This window comes from Bombina bombina, chromosome 4, assembly GCF_027579735.1.
Source record: "Bombina bombina isolate aBomBom1 chromosome 4, aBomBom1.pri, whole genome shotgun sequence".
NCBI classification, from domain to species: domain Eukaryota; kingdom Metazoa; phylum Chordata; class Amphibia; order Anura; family Bombinatoridae; genus Bombina; species Bombina bombina.
Genome location: NC_069502.1, coordinates 820,356,906 through 820,384,872, shown reverse-complemented (window position 1 = coordinate 820,384,872; position 27,967 = coordinate 820,356,906). Strand labels below are relative to the sequence as shown.

At 38.3% G+C, this 27,967-nt stretch overlaps 1 long non-coding RNA gene across 1 annotated transcript; it reads right to left on the bottom strand.

The window, feature by feature from the left end:
- Positions 1 to 385: 385 nt before the first annotated feature.
- On the bottom strand, positions 386 to 27,550 carry LOC128657111 (uncharacterized). Its single transcript, XR_008402087.1, has 3 exons — positions 27,455 to 27,550; positions 12,178 to 12,335; positions 386 to 521 (listed from the first exon to the last, which is right to left on the bottom strand). It is a non-coding gene; the product is annotated as an uncharacterized LOC128657111 (long non-coding RNA).
- Positions 27,551 to 27,967: the final 417 nt, after the last annotated feature.

Here is a 27,967-nt window from a genome sequence, read left to right as displayed (position 1 = left end):
CCGGCAGGGAGGGAGAGCAGTAAGTAACTGTGTGCACAGCCCCGGCAGACTCTCACGTATTACTACTCACCGGCAGGGAGGGAGAGCAATAAGTAACTGTGTGCACAGCCCCGGCAGACTCTCACGTATTACTACTCACCGGCAGGGAGGGAGAGCAGTAAGTAACTGTGTTCACAGCCCCGACAGACCCACGTATTACTACTCACCGGCAGGGAGGGAGAGCAGTAAGTAACTGTGTGCACAGCCCCGGCAGACCCTCACGTATTACTACTCACCGGCAGGGAGGGAGAGCAATAAGTAACTGTGTGCACAGCCCCGGCAGACTCTCACGTATTACTACTCACCGGCAGGGAGGGAGAGCAGTAAGTAACTGTGTGCACAGCCCCGGCAGACTCTCACGTATTACTACTCACTGGCAGGGAGGGAGCAATGTATTTCAGTCTGATGACTATTCAGGTCATCTGTCTCATCCTCTTCCTTCACATTTAATAGCCCAGTGCCCGGGTTTTCCTCTAGACGCCCTGTAATTACAGCAGGAAATTACCTGATAGAGCACAGATTTATTATTCAGACACCTTCAATGTATTTTGCCTCAATTAAATGTTATTCAGGGAGATTCTCTGAGAAATAAATTGTATAAAATTGTTCTGATATCTCATAATTTTTCTTTCGATAGAACAAGTGAGATAACAACTGCAAAAGAATCATATTTCATTTAATAATACAAAAAAAATGAAAAAGGGACAGAACTCCCTATACTAGCTTAACCTGCTTCCTTACAAACACCTGAAATATCTGCCGTAAAATCAAATTTTACGGCAGATGCGCTGCTACTTACTACAATTATACCCGTGTTTTAGAACACACAGCTTGTCTATGTGATTCACACCCAGTACTACTGCATCTGTAGTGCTATAATTATACCTGTGTATCAGCACACACAGCTTGTCTATGTGACTCACATCCAGTACTACTGCATATGTAGTGCTATAATTATACCTGTGTATCAGCACACACAGCTTGTCTATGTGAGATCAGACCCAGTACTACTGCAGCTGTAGTGCTATAAATATACCTGTGTATCAGTACACACAGCTTGTCTATGTGACTCACATCCAGTACTACTGCAGCTGTAGTGCTATAATTATATCTGTGTATCAGCAAACACAGCTTGTCTATGTGAGATCAGACCCAGTACTACTGCAGCTGTAGTGCTATAAATATACCTGTGTATTAGCACACACAGCTTGTCTATGTGACACAGACCCAGTACTACTGCAGCTGTAGTGCTATAATTATACTGTGTATCAGCACACACAGCTTGTCTATGTGACTCACATCCAGTACTACTGCAGCTGTAGTGCTATAATTATATCTGTGTATCAGCAAACACAGCTTGTCTATGTGAGATCAGACCCAGTACTACTGCAGCTGTAGTGCTATAAATATACCTGTGTATTAGCACACACAGCTTGTCTATGTGACACAGACCCAGTACTACTGCAGCTGTAGTGCTATAATTATACCTGTGTATCAGCACACACAGCTTGTCTATGTGACTCACACCCAGTACTACTGCATCTGTAGTGCTATAATTATATCTGTGTTTCAGCACACACAGCTTGTCTATGTGACTCACACCCAGTACTACTGCAGCTGTAGTGCTATAATTATACCTGTGTATCAGCACACACAGTTAGTCTGTGACTCACACCCAGTACTACTGCAGCTGTAGTGCTATAATTATACCTGTGCATCAGCACACACAGCTTGTCTATGTGAGATCAGACCCAGTACTACTGCAGCTGTAGTGCTATAAATATACCTGTGTATTAGCACACACAGCTTGTCTATGTGACTCACACCCAGTACTACTGCATATGTAGTGCTATAATTATATCTGTGTATCAGCACACACAGCTTGTCTATGTGACTCACATCCAGTACTACTGCAGCTGTAGTGCTATAATTATATCTGTGTATCAGCACACACAGCTTGTCTATGTGAGATCAGACCCAGTACTACTGCAGCTGTAGTGCTATAAATATACCTGTGTATTAGCACACACAGCTTGTCTATGTGACACAGACCCAGTACTACTGCAGCTGTAGTGCTATAATTATACCTGTGTATCAGCACACACAGTTAGTCTGTGACTGACACCCAGTACTACTGCAGCTGTAGTGCTACAATTATACCTGTGCATCAGCACACACAGCTTGTCTATGTGACTCACACCCAGTACTACTGCATATGTAGTGCTATAATTATATCTGTGTATCAGCACACACAGCTTGTCTATGTGAGATCAGACCCAGTACTACTGCAGCTGTAGTGCTATAAATATACCTGTGTATCAGCACACACAGCTTGTCTATGTGACTCACACCCAGTACTACTGCATATGTAGTGCTATAATTATATCTGTGTATCAGCACACACAGCTTGTCTATGTGAGATCAGACCCAGTACTACTGCAGTTGTAGTGCTATAATTATACCTGTGTATCAGCACACACAGCTTGTCTATGTGACTCACACCCAGTACTACTGCAGCTGTAGTGCTATAATTATACCTATGTATCAGCACACACAGCTTGTCTATTTGACTCACACCTAGTACTACTGCATCTGTAGTGCTATAATTATACTGTGTATCAGCACACACAGCTTGTCTATGTGACTCACACCCAGTACTACTGCAGCTGTAGTGCTATAATTATACCTGTGTATCAGCACACACAGCTTGTCTATGTGACACAGACCCAGTTCTACTGCAGCTGTAGTGCTATAATTAGTCTATGTGACAGAGACCCAGTACTACTGCAGCTGTAGTGCTATAATTATACCTGTGTATTAGCACAAACAGCTTGTCTATGTGACCTCAGACCCAGTGCTACTGCAGCTGTAGTGCTATAATTATACCTATGTATCAGCACACACAGTTTGTCTATGTGAGATCAGACCCAGTACTACTGCAGCTGTAGTGCTATAACTATACTATGTATCAGCACACACAGCTTGTCTATGTGACACAGACCCAGTACTACTGCAGCTGTAGTGCTATAAATATACCTGTGTATCAGCACACACAGCTTGTCTATGTGACTCACACCCAGTACTACTGCAGCTGTAGTGCTATAATTATACCTATGTATCAGCACACACAGCTTGTCTATGTGACTCACACCCAGTACTACTGCATCTGTAGTGCTATAATTATACTGTGTATCAGCACACACAGCTTGTCTATGTGACTCACACCCAGTACTACTGCAGCTGTAGTGCTATACTTATACCTGTGTATCAGCACACACAGCTTGTCTATGTGACTCACACCCAGTACTACTGCAGCTGTAGTGCTATAATTTTACCTGTGTATCAGCACACACAGCTTGTCTATGTGACTCACACCCAGTACTACTGCAGCTGTAGCGCTATAATTATACCTGTGTATCAGCACACACAGCTTGTCTATGTGACTCACACCCAGTACTACTGCAGCTGTAGTACTATAATTATACCCTGTGTCTATGTGACACACACCCAGTACTACAGCATCTGTAGAGCTATAATTATACCTGTGTATCAGCACATACAGCTTGTCTATGTGACACAGACCCAGTACTACTGCAGCTGTAGTGCTATAATTATACCTGTGTATCAGCACACACAGCTTGTCTATGTGACTCACACCCAGTACTACTGCAGCTGTAGTGCTATAAGTATACCTGTGTATTAGCACACACAGCTTGTCTATGTGAGCTCAGACCCAGTACTGCTGTAGCTGTAGTGCTCTAATTCACTTCAGCATTAATTATATATATATATATATATATATATATATATATATATATATATATATATATATATATATATAACACACAGAGAAAACCCAGCACTCACTTACAAGCTCTCAGCTAAGATTTAAAAGCAAAACTGGAAAGGTTAGTCACCGCATCTGGCCAAATGGGACAAGCTCAGGTACCACGTCAAGGTCCACTCCAATACCTGAGACCCTAAAACAGCCACACAATGCAAGCTTTCAAATCCAAACAAACTGAAAACAAAAAAAGGGTGCACAGGAATATGTAATCACCCTAGACCTTGACGTGGTACCTGAGCTTGTCCCATTTGGCCAGATGCGGTGACTAACCTTTCCAGTTTTGCTTTTAAATCTTAGCTGAGAGCTTGTAAGTGAGTGCTGGGTTTTCTCTGTGTGTTGTATTAATTTGTTTTGTAATTTTCCCTATGGTTCTTGCACCCAGACCTGTCTGGGGTTAACTGCTTGTGGCTCTGGGGACAGCACAGCTTCCTGTGAGTGCCAGTGGCACCCAGGGCTGAGCATGTTGCAGGGTCATAGGATGTGTACCCGGTCCGGTATGAGAGTGCAGTTCCCTTCCGTGTTTTGTATATATATCAGATGTCCCAGCACTCCAACCTTGGCACTGTATCAGCCACCTGGGTGCAATCCTCAAAGTTCATATAGAATAAAACTTGGAAATGAAGGGCACTCTCAGGACATTTTAGAGAAGCAAAATAATCATTTAATCAAAATCTCAACAGGTCATCAAAGACATAGTCAACGTTTCGGCTCTCTTTAGAGCCTTCTTCAAGACAAATTAAACCTGTAGAAAAAAAGAAAACATGTATAGATACACAAACAAAATTTACATACAGCAGTGAAAAATAACACACCCATCACCAATGTTACATTAAACCAAGATAAAATCATACAAGAATAAAGTGAAACTCTAGACCAGAAAAAGAGGCTTGTGTAATCACATAGAAACAATGCAAACAATTTTATAAGAAAACAGGGGGTTCAATAAGTCAAATCCCCCAGGGGTGAACCAAATGCCAAAAACATAACGGAATATATACGGTGGAATAAAAATACAAATGTTAAGTATTATTATGCAGTTGGGCTTGAGTATACTCACGAATCATAAACCTTGTAAATAGCATAGCAGCAAAAAAAAAATAAAAAAAATAAGCACAAACATATAAATAAACATGTGATAGTGATCCAATCAATATATCAACAGAAAAAAAAGGAAATCGAAACATACCAATGATGGAACCAATGTCTAAATAACCTGACACCATCTAATAAAAAATGTACTCATTTGTAATGTATCATAGTGCAAACAGATTGGGGCTTATTCACAAACCCAAACCATGTGAATAAAGTTACAATAAGGAGCCAATTACCACAGACTTAAAAGTATAAATGAGAATGCAATATAGTAACCATCCACCTGCATAAGTGTAAACACCAGACTAAACTTAGTCTGTGTGTATCCGAAACTAGCATACATAATCCTACATCGTGATGGTAGCAAAACCAGAGTTGTGGACCTTTGTATAAGCACATAGATAAAGACAATATGTATATACCAACTAAATTAAATTGTATTTCCATGTTGGCCACACTAATACTTATACATATTAGATATGAACAGGCACTGCTAGCCCAAAGCATAAGCACACTATTAAGCAACAGTAAAACATCAATTATATATAACGAAGCAATAGGAAAAGTCCGACACTTACACTAATTATAACCTGGCATTAATACCAAATAGATATCCAAAGATGCGCTCAAAAAACAAAACAGTGACTATTCAAAATTTTAACAGCCCCCACCAATATTTCTATAGGGATAGCAAATAATCATCGTGTCACGTTAACACTGAACAGCACCAAAATCGATGTTGATATATTGATTGGATCACTATCAGATGTTTATTTATATGTTTGTGCTTATTTTTATTTTTTTTCTTTTTGCTGCTATGCTATTTACAAGGTTTATGATTCGGGAGTATACTCAAGCCCAACTGCATAACAATACTTAACATTTGTATTTGTATTCCACCGTATATATTCTGTTATATGTTTTTGGCATTTGGTTCACCCCTGGGGGATTTGACTTATTGAACCCCCTGTTTTCTTATAAAATTGTTTGCATTGTTTCTATGTGATTACACAAGCCTCTTTTTCTGGTCTAGAGTTTCACTTTATTCTTGTATGATTTTATCTTAGTTTAATGTAACATTGGTGATGGGTGTGTTATTTTTCACTGCTGTATGTAAATTTTGTTTGTGTATCTATACGTTTTCTTTTTTTCTACAAATTTAATTTGTCTTGAAGAAGGCTCTAAAGAGAGCCGAAACGTTGACTATGTCTTTGATGACCTGTTGAGATTTTGATTAAATGATTATTGTGGTTCTCTAAAATGTCCTGAGAGTGCCCTTCATTTCCAAATTTTATTCTCTCTTATATATATATATATTGTAAGTAGTTGGAGTCCAGCACCATAAATTATGCTTAATTTTCAACCTGTGTGCTTGTCACCAAGGAGTATCAGCAAAACTCCAATGTACACAGTCCATATAAAGAAAATGTGACAGCACCACAGTACAAAATTCTTCTTTAAAAGTGAAAAATGTTCTTTATTAGGATATAGCAACCATAAAAGCGACGTTTCGGACCTACATGGTCCTTAATCATGCAGGTCCGAAACGTCGCTTTTATGGTTGCTATATCCTAATAAAGAAAATTTTTCACCTTTAAAGAAGAATTTTGTACTGTGGTGCTGTCACATTTTCTTTATATGGACTATAATATATATATATATATATATATATATATATATATATATATATATATATATATATATATATATATATATATATCAGCAAAATAAAGCAGGCACTCTCCGTTTTAACTTAATCGTTTAATGGTAAACGTTTTCGGGGTCTCCCCCGTCCTCAGACCACTTACAGACCTTCAATAACACACATCTTAAATAACTACTTACCCTCACCGTGACAAATCGCCATCAGCCTCCCAGCTTCCGTGTAGCGCAACTGCGCATGCGCGCCCGGAACTAAGGAGAGCCGACAGGGACCAACTACCAAACACCAAAAGCAAAAGTGAAAATCCACATCACGCAGAATAATGCAGCAGTACAGACAACTAACTAAAAATAGTACTGTGATGTATACTGATATTACTACCCTATACTAGGCATACTGTAATATACACAAATCTGCCCCCCAAGCTTTATTCAAACGTTACACCTTCAAATGTTTAACATCTACTGATATCCTATATTCTAATCCATGCACAACATTATGCAAGAACATATTTCCATTTTAACATAAAGGGGATATTTTTATATTTACACAGAGGGGATACCAGTGCTAGATGACATTACTCTTCATGTATTAAACTCATGTCCCCAACTGGACCACTAGCACAATACCTCTTTCACAGACTCAAAGGCATTAGACCCATGTGAATGTTACTTTACCACAGAGCACCCCACACCATTCCGTGTAGCGCATGCGCAGTTGCGCTACACGGAAGCTGGGAGGCTGATGGCGATTTGTCACGGTGAGGGTAAGTAGTTATTTAAGATGTGTGTTATTGAAGGTCTGTAAGTGGTCTGAGGACGGGGGAGACCCCGAAAACGTTTACCATTAAACGATTAAGTTAAAACGGAGAGTGCCTGCTTTATTTTGCTGATATTTGATTGCTTGCAAGCGCACCCCGGCAGCTGGATGATAAAAAGAGAGTGCTGGTTCCCTGCTTCTGTTTGTATGTATATATATATATATATATATATATATATATAGAAACAAAGAACTCCTCGGCACTCCAAGGTCAGGATACAATAAAATTTCCTTTATTAGTAAGCGCCACTTAAAAACATAAATCCACATACAGCAGCAACGGTAAAATCGCACATAGAAAAATCATCAGTGAACAAGTGCCCCAGAGGCATGAAAAGCATATGATGTCACAGGAGGGTGATGTTCCCCCTGTTTCTTTTTTCTATGTGTGATTTTACCGTTGCTGCTGTATGTGGATTTATGTTTTTAAGTGGCGCTAACTAATAAAGGAAATTTTATTGTATCCTGACCTTGGAGTGCCGAGGAGTTCTTTGTTTCCTTCTGTATGTGAACGTCTGGACAGGGACGTATTCTCTACGTGCACCCGTATTGGCTATCAAGCTGGACATGTGGCAGCGCAGAAGAACGCCGTGGTGAGAACCTGACTGGAGCATCCTGCCCGACACCTGTGTGTTATATTTATATCAAATGAGAGGATAAGCACTAACAAGTAAATATATGTATAAAATATAAAAAAGAAATAAGCAGTGCTTGAGACTATGGTGTACTACTACCAATTACACCAAGAAATAGTATAAATTTAAATATTAGACTCCGCACTTAATGTAAATAAAAAATGAATGCATAAATGTGCAAAGCAAGAAATATCTTTTAAATGTACAAAGAGAAACAGACAACTTCGTAATTGTACTGCATACACAAAATCAAAATGCCACAATCATCCATACAAACTGGACGTCCCCAGTTATCAAGCAACAATGGAGTGGAGGAGGTCGGATGTTCATTATGGATTTACTTGAAATAGTGTTAACAAGGAACTATTTTCTCTTTGGAGATTCTTTTTACTTGCAAACAAAGGGTACGGCGATGGGGGCCAATATGGCCCACACATACGCATCCTTGTATGTACATGAATTTGAATATAAATTTCTCTATAACAACCAGAGCTTTAAGACATTCTGCAGTTTTTGGAAAAGATATATTGATGATGTCTTTATGGTTTGGACAGGTGACAATAATTCCTTAATGTCTTTCTTTCAGGAATTGAATACTTTTGATCCAAACCTTCAATTTACCATCAATTATGACTCTAAGACACAAAATTTTCTTGATATAACTGTTTCCCTGAGAAATGGTTCCTTGTTCACAGATGTGTTTAGAAAGGACACAGATAGAAATAACCTGTTGTTTTTTTCTAGTTTCCATCCTCCACAGACCATTAGGAGCCTTCCTTTCAGACAACTTTTAAGGGCTAAACGTATAGTTAATGACACATCACGCCTGAATGAACAATTTGTTAATTTTTATGATCGTTTTGAGAGCAGGGGATATCCTATTGACCTGTTACATACACATAAATCTAAGGTAGATCTTATCCCCCGTGCTGACCTCATACAGAAAAAATCCTCTAAGAAAACTCTAAATGATAGGATTCCATTTGTGGTACCCTATGGTTATCATATTGCTCCCCTAAAAAGGATTTTTAGGAAACATTGGGGTCTACTATCAGAGGACAGATTGCTTGCTGGCACATTCAAGGATTTTCCTTTATTTTCATATAAGAGAAACCGGAATCTGAGAGACACCCTGGTTAAAGCAGATGTAGGTACTGGGTCAATGAGAGTAGCTGAGAATTCTGTTCCACAAGGCACATTCCCCTGTAACAACTGTGCACAATGTAAATCTATACAATTGGGGGATACAATTACACACCCTAGATCGGGCAAACGTCTGTCGATTAGAGGACATTTTACCTGTGACTCCTATTATGTAGTCTATGTCATCAAATGTCCTTGTGGGCTAGCCTACGTGGGCGAAACCACAAAACTCATTCGTGAAAGGATCAAACAACATAAAGTAGCCATTGGCAAACTTGACCCCTCTGCCCCTGTTGCCCATCATTTTACACTTTTAGGGCATAAAAAAAGTCAACTTAAATTTCAGGTGGTGGATGGGGTTGGCCCTTTAAGAAGAGGTGGTAATAGGCAAAAATTACCATTTGAAAAAGAAGCACTTTGGATCCAAAAAATGGATTCTTTGACTCCCTATGGCCTTAATAGGGAAATTACATGGGGCACTTTTGTATAGGGTCTGTTGGTTTATCTGTTCTCTTCGGTAAGAGATATGAAGGTCCTTATATAGACACTTAAACCATCTTTTTTTCAGTTTTATTTTTTATATTTTGTGTTTTGTGTTTTTCATTATTAGTTTGTTTTATAGAGTTTTTCCTTATTTTTATTACCTTGTAGCTTTTGGGTCCCTCCATAAATAGTAGCTCAGTACCTGAGATTAATATAAATGGCCACAGCTTAATCGCAAAAACACACTATGAACAAATTTTATTGATTACTTGCATTGTTACTTAATACATTTGCGCATGTCTGTGTGATGGCTGTTTTTTTTATGTATGAGCCGTGGAGTAGTGACGCCGAGTGGGCGTGACTTACAGATAACAGGTTTCAAGCTTAAAAAGGAGGTGGCTATCCGGATGACGACAGGCCAAGTTGAAGGGCGGAGCCCGAAACGCGTGTTGCCTGACTGGTGGATGTGACGTCAGACGCCAAGGGAGTTGGATACTCACATGCTGCTTTCGGTCGCTGACATTTCTATGTATGCGGAGCACAGATAGAATCACCACTGCTATTTGTGACTTCATCACGGACGCTTTCTACTACATACCTGACACGGTTTGGGTGAGATCGCTCAGTGAGCGTTATAATTGCACAGCTCTTTATCCTCACGGCGGACTTTGTCCTTGAGTGTCGGAGTGGCATAAAATATACCATATATGGAAACAAGGTTTATACGCAAAAGGAAACACTTTGTTACACCTTGGTGATACTTGATATTACGTGTTATCCTGACAACGGTTACCATCTTTTTGATGTAGGAACTTTCTGAAGTGCATGAACTGCTCTAATCATTATACATCTGTGATTCTTTGCTATACTTTTTACCTCTGCAATTGCCAGCTACCTAACCATTGCTTCTTTGCCATTTGCATGAACTGCTTATAGTGCATGAACTGCCTCAATCTCATAGTGTTTGTATCCTGCACAGATATACCCACTGTTTTGCATATATAACCTGGGGTTGCTTTTTTGCTCTCCATCTGACCTCCTCCACTCCATTGTTGCTTGATAACTGGAGACGCCCAGTTTGTATGTTTGTATGGATGATTGTGGCATTTTGATTTTGTGTATGCAGTACAATTACAAAGTTGTCTGTTTCTATTTGTACATTAAAAGATATTTCTTGCTTTGCACATTTATGCATTCATTTTTTATTTACATTAAGTGCGGAGTCTAATATTTAAATTTATACTATTTCTTGATGTAATTGGTAGTAGTACACCATAGTCTCGAGCACTGCTTATTTCTTTTTTATATTTTATACATATATTTACTTGTTAGTGCTTATCCTCTCATTTGAGATAGATATAGATATATAGATATATATATATATATATATATATATATATATATATATATATTTTTTAGGGATGACAATATAACAAAAATTTGAGATGTATGGTTCTGAGCTTTGCAAATCTCTGTACGATAACAGAGCAGGGCATTATCCAGGGCACATTTTGTAATGCGCATCTAGCACCGTGGCACCTGGGTTAATTGAGCCATGCATTAGCTAGCATGCACATCTATATAATTTTATGTTACAATCTCCTCAATGTGTTTAATGTCCCTTTAAAAAGGACCCTAAACACCTATTACTTTTTTGTAAAATGGCTGCAAATCAGAAAGCCAGTGATTTGTATGTTACAGATTTCGCTTTTTGACCTCTCTAGGGAGTGTAGAACAAAGCACAATCTTTACACCAACGCAAGAAATGTATAATGTAGGGTTGCCACCTCGGCCATATTTTCATGGACACTTATGAGTTACACATGCTGCAGGGTGTGCAGGGAGGAACATGAATAGTGCTGTCCAGGGTCACTATGTGTGTGCTATCCAGAGGCACAATGTATGTTTCCCTCTGCACACCCTGCAACATGTGTAACTCATAAATGTCCAGGAAAACATGGCCTAGGTGGCAACTCTAGTATAATGTCCCTTTAAATTACATGAAAAGGGGCAACATAAATAATGACAGTATATTGTAAAGCTTCTGTACTGTACATGTTTCTTTGACCATTCTTTATAACATAACATGTTTATCTGCTTCTGTTTCCTGTATATAAGACATTTACTGTGATTTTACTTTTTATCATGATCAAATACTTTATAAGCATTTTCAGGCTAGATGTCATGTGTTTGTACATCTAAGTACAGAGACTGATATTGAGTGTGCACGTGTTGCTGAGCATGTGCACGTGGTGCTGAGTTCATTATTAACAAGGCTAAAGAAGCAGATTAGTATAAGATGCTGCTCAGTAGTAGAGTCTGTAAAGTGACAGCATACTACTGACCGTTATGTCCCTTTAAGACAATCAGATCACTGAGGTTTCTGGTTCGTTAATGTAAATAATATCTTATTCTGATGACAAAACCAGGTGACATGCACATGACGTCCTGCTTACCACCGTGTGCATCAGGAAGGTCTGAGGTTTGTCTTTCGGTCTTGTCAGACATTGTCTTGTACAGCAGAACTGAATTTGTCAGATATTCTTATAATGTTTCTTCTTTACTGGCAAATGCAGTGATCTGTATTGTACGTGATCTTCACAGTAACAGGAGCCTAAACACAGAGAGGGAGAGAAGTGTCTTGTACAGTTCATTGTCATAGGGGAAATCTGAGATTTTTCTGTGAGTTACTCACACAAGTTATACTGTTATTTTGTTTACAGCAAACCAAACACTTTTAAAAATAATTTTAGTTTACAGAAATACCCAAATATTATCAAAAGTCATCACATAAATATATTTTCCATAACATATATATTATATTATAGAGATGTTCTATTTGTCTCACACACACAGCTCGGTTCCCAGTACCTTATATAGAGATATTTATTTTATAGAGGTTCCCTGTACATCTTACACACACACACACAGCCTTCTCTCCAGTACTTTGTATAAAATATATATTATAGAAATGTTCTCTCTGCTCACACACACACAGCCCTTACCTAGAACCTTATACTCAGACATATAACACTATAGAGAGTTACAATCACTTACATGCACACATACAGCACCCCCAGCACTGTATACATAGACACATAACACAATAGAGAGGTACCATCTATCACACACAGCATCTTAAACACAGCAATATAACTATAGAAAGGTACCATCTGTTACACATACAGCCTTTGATACATTGACATATGAAGTGCCATCTAACTTTAGTTTACATAAATATCATACCAAATGCAAAGAAACTAGATTTCTGTATCATTTTCTATAACATATATATTGTATTGCAATTGCAGAGAGATTTCTTCTGCCTTATGCAGACAGCCCCCTCCCTAGACTGGAGTCAAGCTATCAGACAGTTTAAAAATCCAAGTCAAGCTATCAGACACTGTTTTGGAGCTATCAGACAGGTTTAAAACAGTAGTCAAGCTATCAGACACTTATTTGTTAGTACTTTCTTAAGACTATTAAAGGCTGTACCATACATATATGCTAATAAGAAATGTTTTAATGAATACCACAAGCATTTTTGTTATAAATGTCACTCAAATGTAAAAAAAAAAAAGTCATATTCCAGCATTTCTCTAAGCGTTAAAAACAAAATTCCCCATTGTGCCACTACATTTTCACCACAGCTAGTTCAAACAATGACCCCACTAAGATATCACAAAGTATGGAAACTTTTTAGTGTGGAATTTTAAAAATATAGGGCCCCAAACTTCCCTAAAATTGCAAAAATCATTACTTTCAAGCAATTTCACTTAGGGATAAAAGCAAAATCTCCCATTGTGCCACTACATTTTCACCACAGCTAGCTCACACAATGACCCCTCTACGATATCATAAATTTTGGAGAGTTTTTACTGTGGAATTTTAAAAATATTGGGCCCCAAATGTCCCTCGAATTGCATAAATTGGCCCTTTTCAGCAAATTCACTTAGGAATAAAAAAGAAATCTCCCATTGTTCCACTAAAATTTCACCACAGCTAGCTCACACAATGACCCATCTACGGTATCACTAAGTTTGGACCATTTTTACTGTGGAATTTTAAAAATATTGGGCCCCAAATGTCCCTTGAATTTCATAAATCGGCCCTTTTCAGCAAATTCACTTAGGAATAAAAAAGAAATCTCCCATTGTTCCACTAAAATTTCACCACAGCTAGCTCACACAATGACCCCTCTACGATATCACAAAGTTTGGAGACTTTTTACTGTGGAATTTTAAAAATATTGGGCCCCAAATGTCCCTCGAATTGCATAAATTGGCCCTTTTCAGCAAATTCACTTAGGAATAAAAAAGAAATCTCCCATTGTTCCACTAAAATTTCACCACAGCTAGCTCACACAATGACCCCTCTACGGTATCACTAAGTTTGGGGTATTTTTACTGTGGAATTTTAAAAATATTTGGCCCCAAATGTCCCTCAAATTGCAAAAATAGTCACTTTCCAAAAATTTCACTTTGGGATAAAAAATGAAATCTCCCATTGTTCCACTAAAATTTCACCACAGCTAGCTCACACAATGACCCTCTACGATATCACAAAGTTTTGAGACTTTTTACTGTGGAATTTTAAAAAATATTGGGCCCCATATGTCCCTCGAATTGCATAAATAGGCCCTTTTCAGCAAATTAACTTAGGAATAAAAAAGAAATCTCCCATTGTTCCACTAAAATTTCACCACAACTTGCTCACCCAATGACCCCTCTACGGTATCACTAAGTTTGGACCATTTTTACTGTGGAATTTTAAAAATATTGGGCCCAAATGTCCCTTGAATTTCATAAATCGGCCCTTTTCAGCAAAGTCACTTAGGAATAAAAAAGAAATCTCCCATTGTTCCACTAAAGTTTCACCACAGCTAGCTCACACAATGACCCCTCTATGATACCACACATTTTGGAGAGTTTTTACTGTGGAATTTTAAAAATATAGGGCCCCAAATGTGCCTTGAATTTCATAAATCGGCCCTTTTCAGCAAATTCACTTAGGAATAAAATAGAAATCTCCCATTGTTCCACTAAAATTTCACCACAGCTAGCTCACACAATGACCCCTCTACGGTATCACTAAGTTTGGACTATTTTTACTGTGGAATTTTAAAAATATTGGGCCCCAAATGTCCCTCAAATTGCAAAAATAGTCACATTCCAAAAATTTCACTTTGGGATAAAAAAGAAATCTCCCATTGTTCCACTAAAATTTCACCACAGCTAGCTCCCACAATGACCCCTCTACGGTATCACTAAGTTTGGACCATTTTTACTGTGGAATTTTAAAAATATTGGGCCCCAAATGTCCCTTGAATTTCATAAATCGGCCCTTTTCAGCAAATTCACTTAGGAATAAAAAAGAAATCTCCCATTGTTCCACTAAAATTTCACCACAGCTAGCTCACACAATGACCCCTCTACGATATCACAAAGTTTGGAGACTTTTTACTGTGGAATTTTAAAAATATTGGGCCCCAAATGTCCCTTGAATTTCATAAATCGGCCCTTTTCAGCAAATTCACTTAGGAATAAAAAAGAAATCTCCCATTGTTCCACTAAAATTTCACCACAGCTAGCTCACACAATGACCCCTCTACGATATCACAAAGTTTGGAGACTTTTTACTGTGGAATTTTAAAAATATTGGGACCCATATGTCCCTCGAATTGCATAAATAGGCCCTTTTCAGCAAATTCACTTAGGAATAAAAAAAGAAATCTCCCATTGTTCCACTAAAATTTCACCACAGCTAGCTCACACAATGACCCCTCTACGGTATCACTAAGTTTGGGGTATTTTAAAAATATTTGGCCCCAAATGTCCCTCAAATTGCAAAAATAGTCACTTTCCAAAAATTTCACTTTGGGATAAAAAAGAAATCTCCCATTGTTCCACTAAAATTTCACCACAGCTAGCTCACACAATGACCCCTCTACGGTATCACTAAGTTTGGACTATTTTTACTGTGGAATTTTAAAAATATTGGGCCCCAAATGTCCCTCAAATTGCAAAAATAGTCACTTTCTAAAAATTTCACTTTGGGATAAAAAAGAAATCTCCCATTGTTCCACTAAAATTTCACCACAGCTAGCTCACACAATGACCCCTCTACGGTATCACTAAGTCTGGACTATTTTTACTGTGGAATTTTAAAAATATTGGGCCCCAAATGTCCCTTGAATTTCATAAATCGGCCCTTTTCAGCAAATTCACTTAGGAATAAAAAAGAAATCTCCCATTGTTCCACTAAAGTTTCACCACAGCTAGCTCACACAATGACCCCTCTACGATATCACACATTTTAGAGAGTTTTTACTGTGGAATTTTAAAAATATAGGGCCCCAAATGTGCCTTGAATTTCATAAATCGGCCCTTTTCAGCAAATTCACTTAGGAATAAAAAAGAAATCTCCCATTGTTCCACTAAAATTTCACCACAGCTAGCTCACACAATGACCCCTCTATGATATCACTAAGTTTGGACCATTTTTACTGTGGAATTTTAAAAATATTGGGACCCATATGTCCCTCGAATTGCATAAATAGGCCCTTTTCAGCAAATTAATTTAGGAATAAAAAAGAAATCTCCCATTGTTTCACTAAAATTTCAACACAGCTAGCTCACACAATGACCCCTCTATGGTATCACTAAGTTTCGACCATTTTTACTGTGGAATTTTAAAAATATTGGGCCCCAAATGTCCCTTGAATTTCATAAATCGGCCCTTTTCAGCAAATTCACTTAGGAATAAAAAAGAAATCTCCCATTGTTCCACTAAAATTTCACCACAGCTAGCTCACACAATGACCCCTCTACGATATCACAACGTTTGGAGACTTTTTACTGTGGAATTTTAAAAATATTGGGACCCATATGTCCCTCGAATTGCATAAATAGGCCCTTTTCAGCAAATTCACTTAGGAATAAAAAAGAAATCTCCCATTGTTCCACTAAAATTTCAACACAGCTAGCTCACACAATGACCCCTCTACGGTATCACCAAGTTTGGGGTATTTTTACTGTGGAATTTTAAAAATATTGGGCCCCAAATGTCCGTCAAATTGCAAAACTAGTCACTTTCCAAAAATTTCACTTTGGGATAAAAAATAAATCTCCCATTGTTCCACTAAAATTTCACCACAGCTAGCTCACACAATGACCCCTCTACGATATCACAAAGTTTGGAGACTTTTTACTATGGAATTTTAAAAATATTGGGACCCATATGTCCCTCGAATTGCATAAATAGGCCCTTTTCAGCAAATTCACTTAGGAATAAAAAAGAAATCTCCCATTGTTCCACTAAAATTTCACCACAGCTAGCTCACACAATGACCCCTCTACGGTATCACTAAGTTTGGACCATTTTAACTGTGGAATTTTTAAAAATATTGGGCCCCAAATGTCCCTTGAATTTCATAAATCGGACCTTTTCAGCAAATTCACTTAGGAATAAAAAAAGAAATCTCCCATTCTTCCACTAAAATTTCACCACAGCTAGCTCACACAATGACCCCTCTACGATATCACAAAGTTTGGAGACTTTTTACTGTGGAATTTAAAAAATATTGGGCCCCAAATGTCCCTCGAATTGCATAAATTGGCCCTTTTCAGCAAATTCACTTAGGAATAAAAAAGAAATCTCCCATTGTGCCACTAAAATTTCACCACAGCTAGCTCACACAATGACCCCTCTACGGAATCACTAAGGCCTAGATTTAGAGTTGGGCGGTAGCCGTGAAAACCAGCGTTAGAGGCTCCTAACGCTGGTTTTGGGCTACCGCCGGTATTTAGAGTCAGTCATTAAAGGGTCTAACGCTCACTTTCCAGCCGCGACTTTTCCATACCGCAGATCCCCTTACGTCATTTGCGTATCCTATCTTTTAAATGGGATCTTTCTAACGCCGGTATTTAGAGTCGTGGCTGAAGTGAGCGTTAGAAATCTGACGACAAAACTCCTGCCGCAGAAAAAAGTCAGTAGTTAAGAGCTTTCTGGGCTAACGCCGGTTTATAAAGCTCTTAACTACTGTGCTCTAAAGTACACTAACACCCATAAACTACCTATGTACCCCTAAACCGAGGTCCCCCCACATCGCCGCCGCCAGCTACCTACAATAATTAACCCCTAATCTGCCGACCGCAATGCGCCGCCAACTACGTTATCCTTATGTACCCCTAATCTGCTGCCCCTAACACCGCCGACCCCTATATTATATTAATAACCCCTAATCTGCCCCCCTCAACGTCGCCTCCACCTGCCTACACTTATTAACCCCTAATCTGCCGAGCGGACCGCACCGCTACTATAATAAAGTTATTAACCCCTAATCCGCCTCACTCCCGCCTCAATAACCCTATAATAAATAGTATTAACCCCTAATCTGCCCTCCCTAACATCGCCGACACCTAACTTCAAGTATTAACCCATAATCTGCCGACCGAATCTCGCCGCTACTGTAATAAATGGATTAACCCCTAAAGCTAAGTCTAACCCTAACACTAACACCCCCCTAAATTAAATATAATTTAAATCTAACGAAATAAATTAACTCTTATAGCTAAAATAGTTAAAATAATTACAAAATTACCTGTAAAATAAATCCTAACCTAAGTTACAATTAAACCTAACACTACACTATCAATAAATTAATTAAATAAAATACCTACAATTATCTACAATTAACCCAATCAGATTGAGCTCGCATTCTATTGGCTGATCGGAACAGCCAATAGAATGCGAGCTCAATCTGATTGGCTGATCGGATCAGCCAATCGGATTGAACTTGATTCTGATTGGCTGATTCCATCAGCCAATCAGAATTTTCCTACCTTAATTCCGATTGGCTGATAGAATCCTATCAGCCAATCGGAAAACGAGGGACGCCATCTTGGATGACGTCATTTAAAGGAACCGTCATTCGGCTAGTAGGCGTCGGTTGAAGAGGATGTTCCGCGTCGGCTTGGAAGAAGATGGCTCGCTCCGCTCCGGAAGAAAGAAGATTGAAGATGCGGCTTGATAGAAGACTTCATCCCGATGATGGACTTCCGACTTCAGCCCGATGATGGAGTTCTTCAGCCGCCGCTTGGATCCAGACTTCAGCCCGAGGATGGACGTCACTCTTCAGCCCCCCGCTTGGGCTTGGATCAAGACTTCGGACCCTCTTCTGGACAGATCGGGACCCGGTGAGGTGAAGACAAGATAGGAAGATCTTCAGGGGCTTAGTGTTAGGTTTATTTAAGGGGGGTTTGGGTTAGATTAGGGGTATGTGGGTGGTGGGTTGTAATGTTGGGGGGGGTATTGTATGTTTTTTTTACAGGCAAAAGAGCCGAATTCTTTGGGGCATGCCCCGCAAAGGGCCCTTTTCAGGGCTGGAAGGTAAAAGAGCTTTGTACTTTTTTATTTTAGAATAGGGTAGGGCATTTTATTATTTTGGGGTCTTTGTTATTTTATTAGGGGGCTTAGAGTAGGTGTAATTAGTTTAAAATTGTTGTAATATTTTTCTAATGTTTGTAAATATTTTTTTATTTTTTGTAACTTAGTTCTTTTTTATTTTTTGTACTTTAGTTAGTTTATGTAATTGTAGTTATTTGTAGGTATTGTATTTAATTAATTTATTGCTAGTGTAGTGTTAGGTTTAATTGTAACTTAGGTTAGGATTTATTTTACCGGTAATTTTGTAATTATTTTAACTAGGTAGCTATTAAATAGTTATTAACTATTTAATAGCTATTGTACCTGGTTAAAATAAATGCAAAATTGCCTGTAAAATAAATATTAATCCTAAAATAGCTACAATATAATTATAATTTATATTATAGCTATATTAGGGTTTATTTTACAGGTAAGTATTTAGATTTAAATAGGAATAATTTATGTAATAAGAGTTAATTTATTTCGTTAGATTTAAATTATATTTAACTTAGGGGGGTGTTAGTGTTAGGGTTAGAGTTAGCTTTAGGGGTTAAAAAATTTATTAGAGTAGCGGTGAGCTCCGATCGGCAGATTAGGGGTTAATACTTGAAGTTAGGTGTCGGCGATGTTAGGGAGGGCAGATTAGGGGTTAATACTATTTATTATAGGGTTATTGAGGCGGGAGTGAGGCGGATTAGGGGTTAATAACTTTATTATAGTAGCGGTGCGGTCCGCTCGGCAGATTAGGGGTTAATAAGTGTAGGCAGGTGGAGGCGACGTTGTGGGGGGCAGATTAGGGGTTAATAAATATAATATAGGGGTCGGCGGTGTTAGGGGCAGCAGATTAGGGGTACACAGGGATAATGTAGGTAGCGGCGGTTTACGGAGCGGCAGATTAGGGGTTAATAAAAATATGCAGGTGTCAGCGATAGCGGGGGCGGCAGATTAGGGGTTAATAAGTGTAAGGTTAGGGGTGTTTAGACTCGGGGTACATGTTAGAGTGTTAGGTGCAGACGTAGGAAGTGTTTCCCCATAGGAAATAATGGGGCTGCGTTAAGAGCTGAACGCGGCTTTTTTGCAGGTGTTAGGTTTTTTTTTCAGCTCAAACAGCCCCATTGTTTCCTATGGGGGAATTGTGCACGAGCACGTTTTTGAAGCTGGCCGCGTCCGTAAGCACCGCTGGTATCTAGAGTTGCAGTGGCGTTAAATTATGCTCTACGCTCCCTTTTTGGAGCCTAACGCACTGAAAACCCTGCCATTATGTGAACTCTAAATACCAGCGGTATTTAAAAGGTGCGGGGAAAAAAAAGCATGCGTTAGCTACGCGGGTCGTTACCGACAAAACTCTAAATCTAGGCGTAAGTTTGGACCATTTTTACTGTGGAATTTTAAAAATATTGGGCCCCAAACGTCCCTTGAATTTCATAAATCGGCCCTTTTCAGCAAATTCACTTAGGAATAAAAAAGAAATCTCCCATTGTTCGACTAAAATTTGTGAGCTAGCTGCTCCTAAGTGTGAGCTAGCTGCTAGCTCCTAAGTGAATTTGCTGAAAAGGGCCGATTTATGAAATTCAAGGCACATTTGGGGCCCTATATTTTTAAAATTCCACAGTAAAAATGGTCCAAACTTAGTGATACCGTAGAGGGGTCATTGTGTGAGCTAGCTGTGGTGAAATTTTAGTGGAACAATGGGAGATTTATTTTTTATCCCACAGTGAAATTTTTGGAAAGTGACTATTTTTGCAATTTGAGGGACATTTGGGGCCCAATATTTTTAAAATTCCACAGTAAAAATAGTCCAAACTTAGTGATACCGTAGAGGGGTCATTGTGTGAGCTAGCTGTGGTGAAATTTTAGTGGAACAATGGGAGATTTCTTTTTTATCCCAAAGTGAAATTTTTGGAAAGTGACTATTTTTGCAATTTGAGGGACATTTGGGGCCCAATATTTTTAAAATTCCACAGTAAAAATAGTCCAAACTTAGTGATACCGTAGAGGGTTCATTGTGTGAGCTAGCTGTGGTGAAATTTTAGTGGAACAATGGGAGATTTCTTTTTTATTCCTAAGTGAATTTGCTGAAAAGGGCCGATTTATGAAATTCAAGGCACATTTGGGGCCCTATATTTTTAAAATTCCACTGTAAAAACTCTCCAAAATGTGTGATATCGTAGAGGGGTCATTGTGTGAGCTAGCTGTTGTGAAATTTTAGTGGAACAATGGGAGATTTCTTTTTTATTCCTAAGTGAATTTGCTGAAAAGGGCCGATTTATGAAATTCAAGGGACATTTGGGCCCAATATTTTTAAAATTCCACAGTAAAAATGGTCCAAACTTAGTGATACCGTAGAGGGGTCATTGTGTGAGCTAGTTGTGGTGAAATTTTAGTGGAACAATGGGAGATTTCATTTTTATTCCTAAGTGAATTTGCTGAAAAGGGCCAATTTATGAAATTCAAGGGACATTTGGGGCCCAATATTTTTAAAATTCCACAGTAAAAATGGTCCAAACTTAGTGATACCTTAGAGGGGTCATTATGTGAGCTAGCGGTGGTGAAATTTTAGTGGAACAATGGGAGATTTCTTTTTTATCCCAAAGTGAAATTTTTGGAAAGTGACTATTTTTGCAATTTGACGGACATTTGGGACCCAATATTTTTAAAATTCCACAGTAAAAAGTCTCCAAACTTTGTGATATCATAGAGGGGTCATTGTGTGAGCTTGCTGTGGTGAAATTTTAGTGGAACAATGGGAGATTTCTTTTTTATTTCTAAGTGAATTTGCTGAAAAGGGCCGATTTATGAAATTCAAGGGACATTTGGGGCCCAATATGTTTAAAATTCCACAGTAAAAATGGTCCAAACTTAGTGATACCTTAGAGGGGTCATTGTGTGAGCTAGCTGTGGTGAAATTTTAATGGAACAATGGGAGATTTCTTTTTTATCCCAAAGTGAAATTTTTGGAAAGTGACTATTTTTGCAATTTGAGGGACATTTGGGGCCCAATATTTTTAAAATTCCACAGTAAAAATACCGCAAACTTAGTGATAACGTAGAGGGGTCATTGTGTGAGCTAGCTGTGGTGAAATTTTAGTGGAACAATGGGAGATTTCTTTTTTATTCCTAAGTGAATTTGCTGAAAAGGGCCGATTTATGAAATTCAAGGCACATTTGGGGCCCTATATTTTTAAAATTCCACAGTAAAAACTCTCCAAAATGTGTGATATCGTAGAGGGGTCATTGTGTGAGCTAGCTGTGGTGAAATTTTAGTGGAACAATGGGAGATTTCTTTTTTATTCCTAAGTGAATTTGCTGAAAAGGGCCGATTTATGAAATTCAAGGGACATTTGGGGCCCAATATTTTTAAAATTCCACAGTAAAAATGGTCCAAACTTAGTGATACCATAGAGGGGTCATTGTGTGAGCTAGCTGTGGTGAAATTTTAGTGGAACAATGGGAGATTTCTTTTTTATTCCTAAATTAATTTGCTGAAAAGGGCCAATTTATGAAATTCAAGGGACATTTGGGGCCCAATATTTTTAAAATTCCACAGTAAAAATGGTCCAAACTTAGTGATACCTTAGAGGGGTCATTGTGTGAGCTAGCTGTGGTGAAATTTTAGTGGAACAATGGGAGATTTCTTTTTTATCCCAAAGTGAAATTTTTGGAAAGTGACTATTTTTGCAATTTGACGGACATTTGGGGCCCAATATTTTTAAAATTCCACAGTAAAAATACCCCAAACTTAGTGATACCGTAGGGGGGTCATTGTGTGAGCTAGCTGTGGTGAAATTTTAGTGGAACAATGGGAAATTTCTTTTTTATTCCTAAGTGAATTTGCTGAAAAGGGCCGATTTATGAAATTCAAGGGACATTTGGGGCCCAATATTTTTAAAATTCCACAGTAAAAATGGTCCAAACTTAGTGATACCGTAGAGGGGTCATTGTGTGAGCTAGCTGTGGTGAAATTTTAGTGGAACAATGGGAGATTTCTTTTTTATCCCAAAGTGAAATTTTAGGAAAGTGACTATTTTTGCAATTTGAGGGACATTTGGGGCCCAATATTTTAAAAATTCCACAGTAAAAAGTCTCCAAACTTTGTGATATCATAGAGGGGTCATTGTGTGAGCTAGATGTGGTGAAATTTTAGTGGAACAATGGGAGATTTCTTTTTTATTCCTAAGTGAATTTGCTGAAAAGGGCCGATTTATGAAATTCAAGGGACATTTGGGGCCCAATATTTTTAAAATTCCACAGTAAAAAGTCTCCAAACTTTGTGATATCATAGAGGGATCATTGTGTGAGCTAGATGTGGTGAAATTTTAGTGGAACAAAGGGAGATTTCATTTTTATTCCTAAGTGAATTTGCTGAAAATGGGCGATTTATGAAATTCAAGGGACATTTGGGGCCCAATATTTTTAAAATTCCACAGTAAAAATGGTCCAAACTTAGTGATACCTTAGAGGGGTCATTGTGTGAGGTAGCTGTGGTGAAATTTTAGTGGAACAATGGGAGATTTCTTTTTTATCCCAAAGTGAAATTTTTGGAAAGTGACTATTTTTGCAATTTGACGGACATTTGGGGCCCAATATTTTTAAAATTCCACAGTAAAAATACCCCAAACTTAGTGATACTGTAGAGGGGTCATTGTGTGAGCTAGCTGTGGTGAAATTTTAGTGGAACAATGGGAGATTTCTTTTTTATTCCTAAGTGAATTTGCTGAAAAGGGCCTATTTATGCAATTCGAGGGACATATGGGTCCCAATATTTTTAAAATTCCACAGTAAAAAGTCTCCAAAATTTGTGATATCGTAGAGGGGTCATTGTGTGAGCTAGCTGTGGTGAAATTTTAGTGGAACAATGGGAGATTTCTTTTTTATTCCTAAGTGAATTTGCTGAAAAGGGCCGATTTATGAAATTCAAGGGACATTTGGGGCCCAATATTTTTAAAATTCCACAGTAAAAATGGTCCAAACTTAGTGATACCATAGAGGGGTCATTGTGTGAGCTAGCTGTGGTGAAATTTTAGTGGAACAATGGGAGATTTCTTTTTTATTCCTAAATTAATTTGCTGAAAAGGGCCTATTTATGCAATTCGAGGGACATATGGGTCCCAATATTTTTAAAATTCCACAGTAAAAAGTCTCCAAACTTTGTGATATCATAGAGGGGTCATTGTGTGAGCTAGCTGTGGTGAAATTTTAGTGGAACAATGGGAGATTTCATTTTTATTCCTAAGTGAATTTGCTGAAAAGGGCCAATTTATGAAATTCAAGGGATATTTGGGGCCCAATATTTTTAAAATTCCACAGTAAAAATGGTCCAAACTTAGTGATACCTTAGAGGGGTCATTGTGTGAGCTAGCTGTGGTGAAATTTTAGTGGAACAATGGGAGATTTCTTTTTTATCCCAAAGTGAAATTTTTGGAAAGTGACTATTTTTGCAATTTGACGGACATTTGGGGCCCAATATTTTTAAAATTCCACAGTAAAAATACCCCAAACTTAGTGATACCGTAGGGGGGTCATTGTGTGAGCTAGCTGTGGTGAAATTTTAGTGGAACAATGGGAAATTTCTTTTTTATTCCTAAGTGAATTTGCTGAAAAGGGCCGATTTATGAAATTCAAGGGACATTTGGGGCCCAATATTTTTAAAATTCCACAGTAAAAATCGTCCAAACTTAGTGATACCGTAGAGGGGTCATTGTGTGAGCTAGCTGTGGTGAAATTTTAGTGGAACAATGGGAGATTTCTTTTTTATCCCAAAGTGAAATTTTTGGAAAGTGACTATTTTTGCAATTTGAGGGACATTTGGGGCCCAATATTTTTAAAATTCCACAGTAAAAAGTCTCCAAACTTTGTGATATCATAGAGGGGTCATTGTGTGAGCTAGATGTGGTGAAATTTTAGTGGAACAAAGGGAGATTTCATTTTTATTCCTAAGTGAATTTGCTGAAAATGGGCGATTTATGAAATTCAAGGGACATTTGGGGCCCAATATTTTTAAAATTCCACAGTTAAAATGGTCCAAACTTAGTGATACCTTAGAGGGGTCATTGTGTGAGCTAGCTGTGGTGAAATTTTAGTGGAACAATGGGAGATTTCTTTTTTATCCCAAAGTGAAATTTTTGGAAAGTGACTATTTTTGCAATTTGACGGACATTTGGGGCCCAATATTTTTAAAATTCCACAGTAAAAATACCCCAAACTTAGTGATACTGTAGAGGGGTCATTGTGTGAGCTAGCTGTGGTGAAATTTTAGTGGAACAATGGGAGATTTCTTTTTTATTCCTAAGTGAATTTGCTGAAAAGGGCCTATTTATGCAATTCGAGGGACATATGGGTCCCAATATTTTTAAAATTCCACAGTAAAAAGTCTCCAAAATGTGTGATATCGTAGAGGGGTCATTGTGTGAGCTAGCTGTGGTGAAATTTTAGTGGAACAATGGGAGATTTCTTTTTTATTCCTAAGTGAATTTGCTAAAAAGGGCCGATTTATGAAATTCAAGGGACATTTGGGGCCCAATATTTTTAAAATTCCACAGTAAAAATGGTCCAAACTTAGTGATACCGTAGAGGGGTCATTGTGTGAGCTAGCTGTGGTGAAATTTTAGTGGAACAATGGGAGATTTATTTTTTATCCCTAAGTGAAATTTTGGGAAAGTGAATATTTTTGCAATTTGGGGACATTTGGGGCCCAATATTTTTAAAATTCCACAGTAAAAATAGTCCAAACTTAGTGATACCGTAGAGGGGTCATTGTGTGAGCTAGCTGTGGTGAAATTTTAGTGGAACAATGGGAGATTTCATTTTTATTCCTAAGTGAATTTGCTGAAAAGGGGCGATTTATGAAATTCAAGGGACATTTGGGGCCCAATATTTTTAAAATTCAACGGTAAAAATGGTCCAAACTTAGTGATACCTTAGAGGGGTCATTGTGTGAGCTAGCTGTGGTGAAATTTTAGTGGAACAATGGGAGATTTCTTTTTTATCCCAAAGTGAAATTTTTGGAAAGTGACTATTTTTGCAATTTGACGGACATTTGGGGCCCAATATTTTTAAAATTCCACAGTAAAAATACCCCAAACTTAGTGATACCGTAGAGGGGTCATTGTGTGAGCTAGCTGTCATGAAATTTTAGTGGAACAATGGGAGATTTCTTTTTTATTCCTAAGTGAATTTGCTGAAAAGGGCCGATTTATGAAATTCAAGGGACATTTGGGGCCCTATATTTTTAAAATTCCACAGTAAAAACTCTCCAAAATGTTTGATATCGTAGAGGGGTCATTGTGTGAGCTAGCTGTGGTGAAATTTTAGTGGCACAATGGGAGATTTCTTTTTTATTCCTAAGTGAATTTGCTGAAAGGGGCCGATTTATGAAATTCAAGGGACATTTGGGGCCCAATATTTTTAAAATTCCACAGTAAAAATGGTCAAATCTTAGTGATACCGTAGAGGGGTCATTGTGTGAGCTAGCTGTGGTGAAATTTTAGTGGAACAATGGGAGATTTCTTTTTTATTCCTAAGTGAATTTGCTGAAAAGGGCCAATTTATGCAATTTGAGGGACATTTGGGGCCCAATGTTTTTAAAATTCCACAGTAAAAAAACTCTCCAAAATGTATGATATCGTAGAGGGGTCATTGTGTGAGCTAGCTGTGGTGAAAATGTAGTGGCACAATGGGAGATTTTGCTTTTATCCCTAAGTGAAATTGCTTGAAAGTGATGATTTTTGCAATTTTAGGGACGTTTGGGGCCCTATATTTTTAAAATTCCACACTAAAATGTTTCCATACTTTGTGATATCTTAGTGGGGTCATTGTAGTGGCACAATGGGGAATTTTGTTTTTAACGCTTAGAGAAATGCTGGAATATGACTTTTTTTTTTTACATTTGAGTGACATTTATAACAAAAATGCTTGTGGTATTCATTAAAACATTTCTTATTAGCATATATGTATGGTACAGCCTTTAATAGTCTTAAGAAAGTACTAACAAATAAGTGTCTGATAGCTTGACTACTGTTTTAAACCTGTCTGATAGCTCCAAAACAGTGTCTGATAGCTTGACTTGGGTTTTTAAACTGTCTGATAGCTTGACTCCAGTTAACCCACCCCCCTCAACCTCTAATCCCCCTATCCCTCACACAGTCTCCACCTCACACATAACTGAATCTTCACCTCCTCAGACCCCCTCACACACACCTCTCTCCTAGTCCTCAACCTCTAAAAACCCCCTCCTCACCCTTTAACCCCTTTCCCTCACAAAAAGCCCTCTCCTCACCCTCAGACAATAAGCTCAGCTGCTGCCGTTACCTGTCCGTCACGCCGCTTCCTGTGTCACACACAGCCGCTAACTCAAATAAGGTCTCACTATACACGACACACACACAGTTGTCTGGTAGCAGCTAGATCCCATAAAGCTAAAGGACCTAAATGTGTCACATGGTACAGGGAAGGGAGTGGGTGGAGATATTTGATTCAGCAGCTTTGTTCCTTCTTGCCTGGTGTGTTTATAGCTTGGTAAGTACATGATGTGATATGTGTAATTCACAGAGTGTAGCTTATGTGTGTAAATCACTGTGTGTGTGAGAGATATAGATTGTACCTCTGTATAGTGTTATATTTCTGTGTTTAAGGTGCTGGGGAGAGGTGATGTGAGTATGAGATAGATGGCACCTCTAGATGTATGTATGTATGTATGTGTATAAGGTGCTGTGTGTTTTAGAGACAGATGGTACTTCTCTATAGTGTTATATGTCTGTGTATAAGGTGCTGGGGAGAGGTGGTGTGAGACAGATGGTATGGCTCTATACTGTTATATATCTG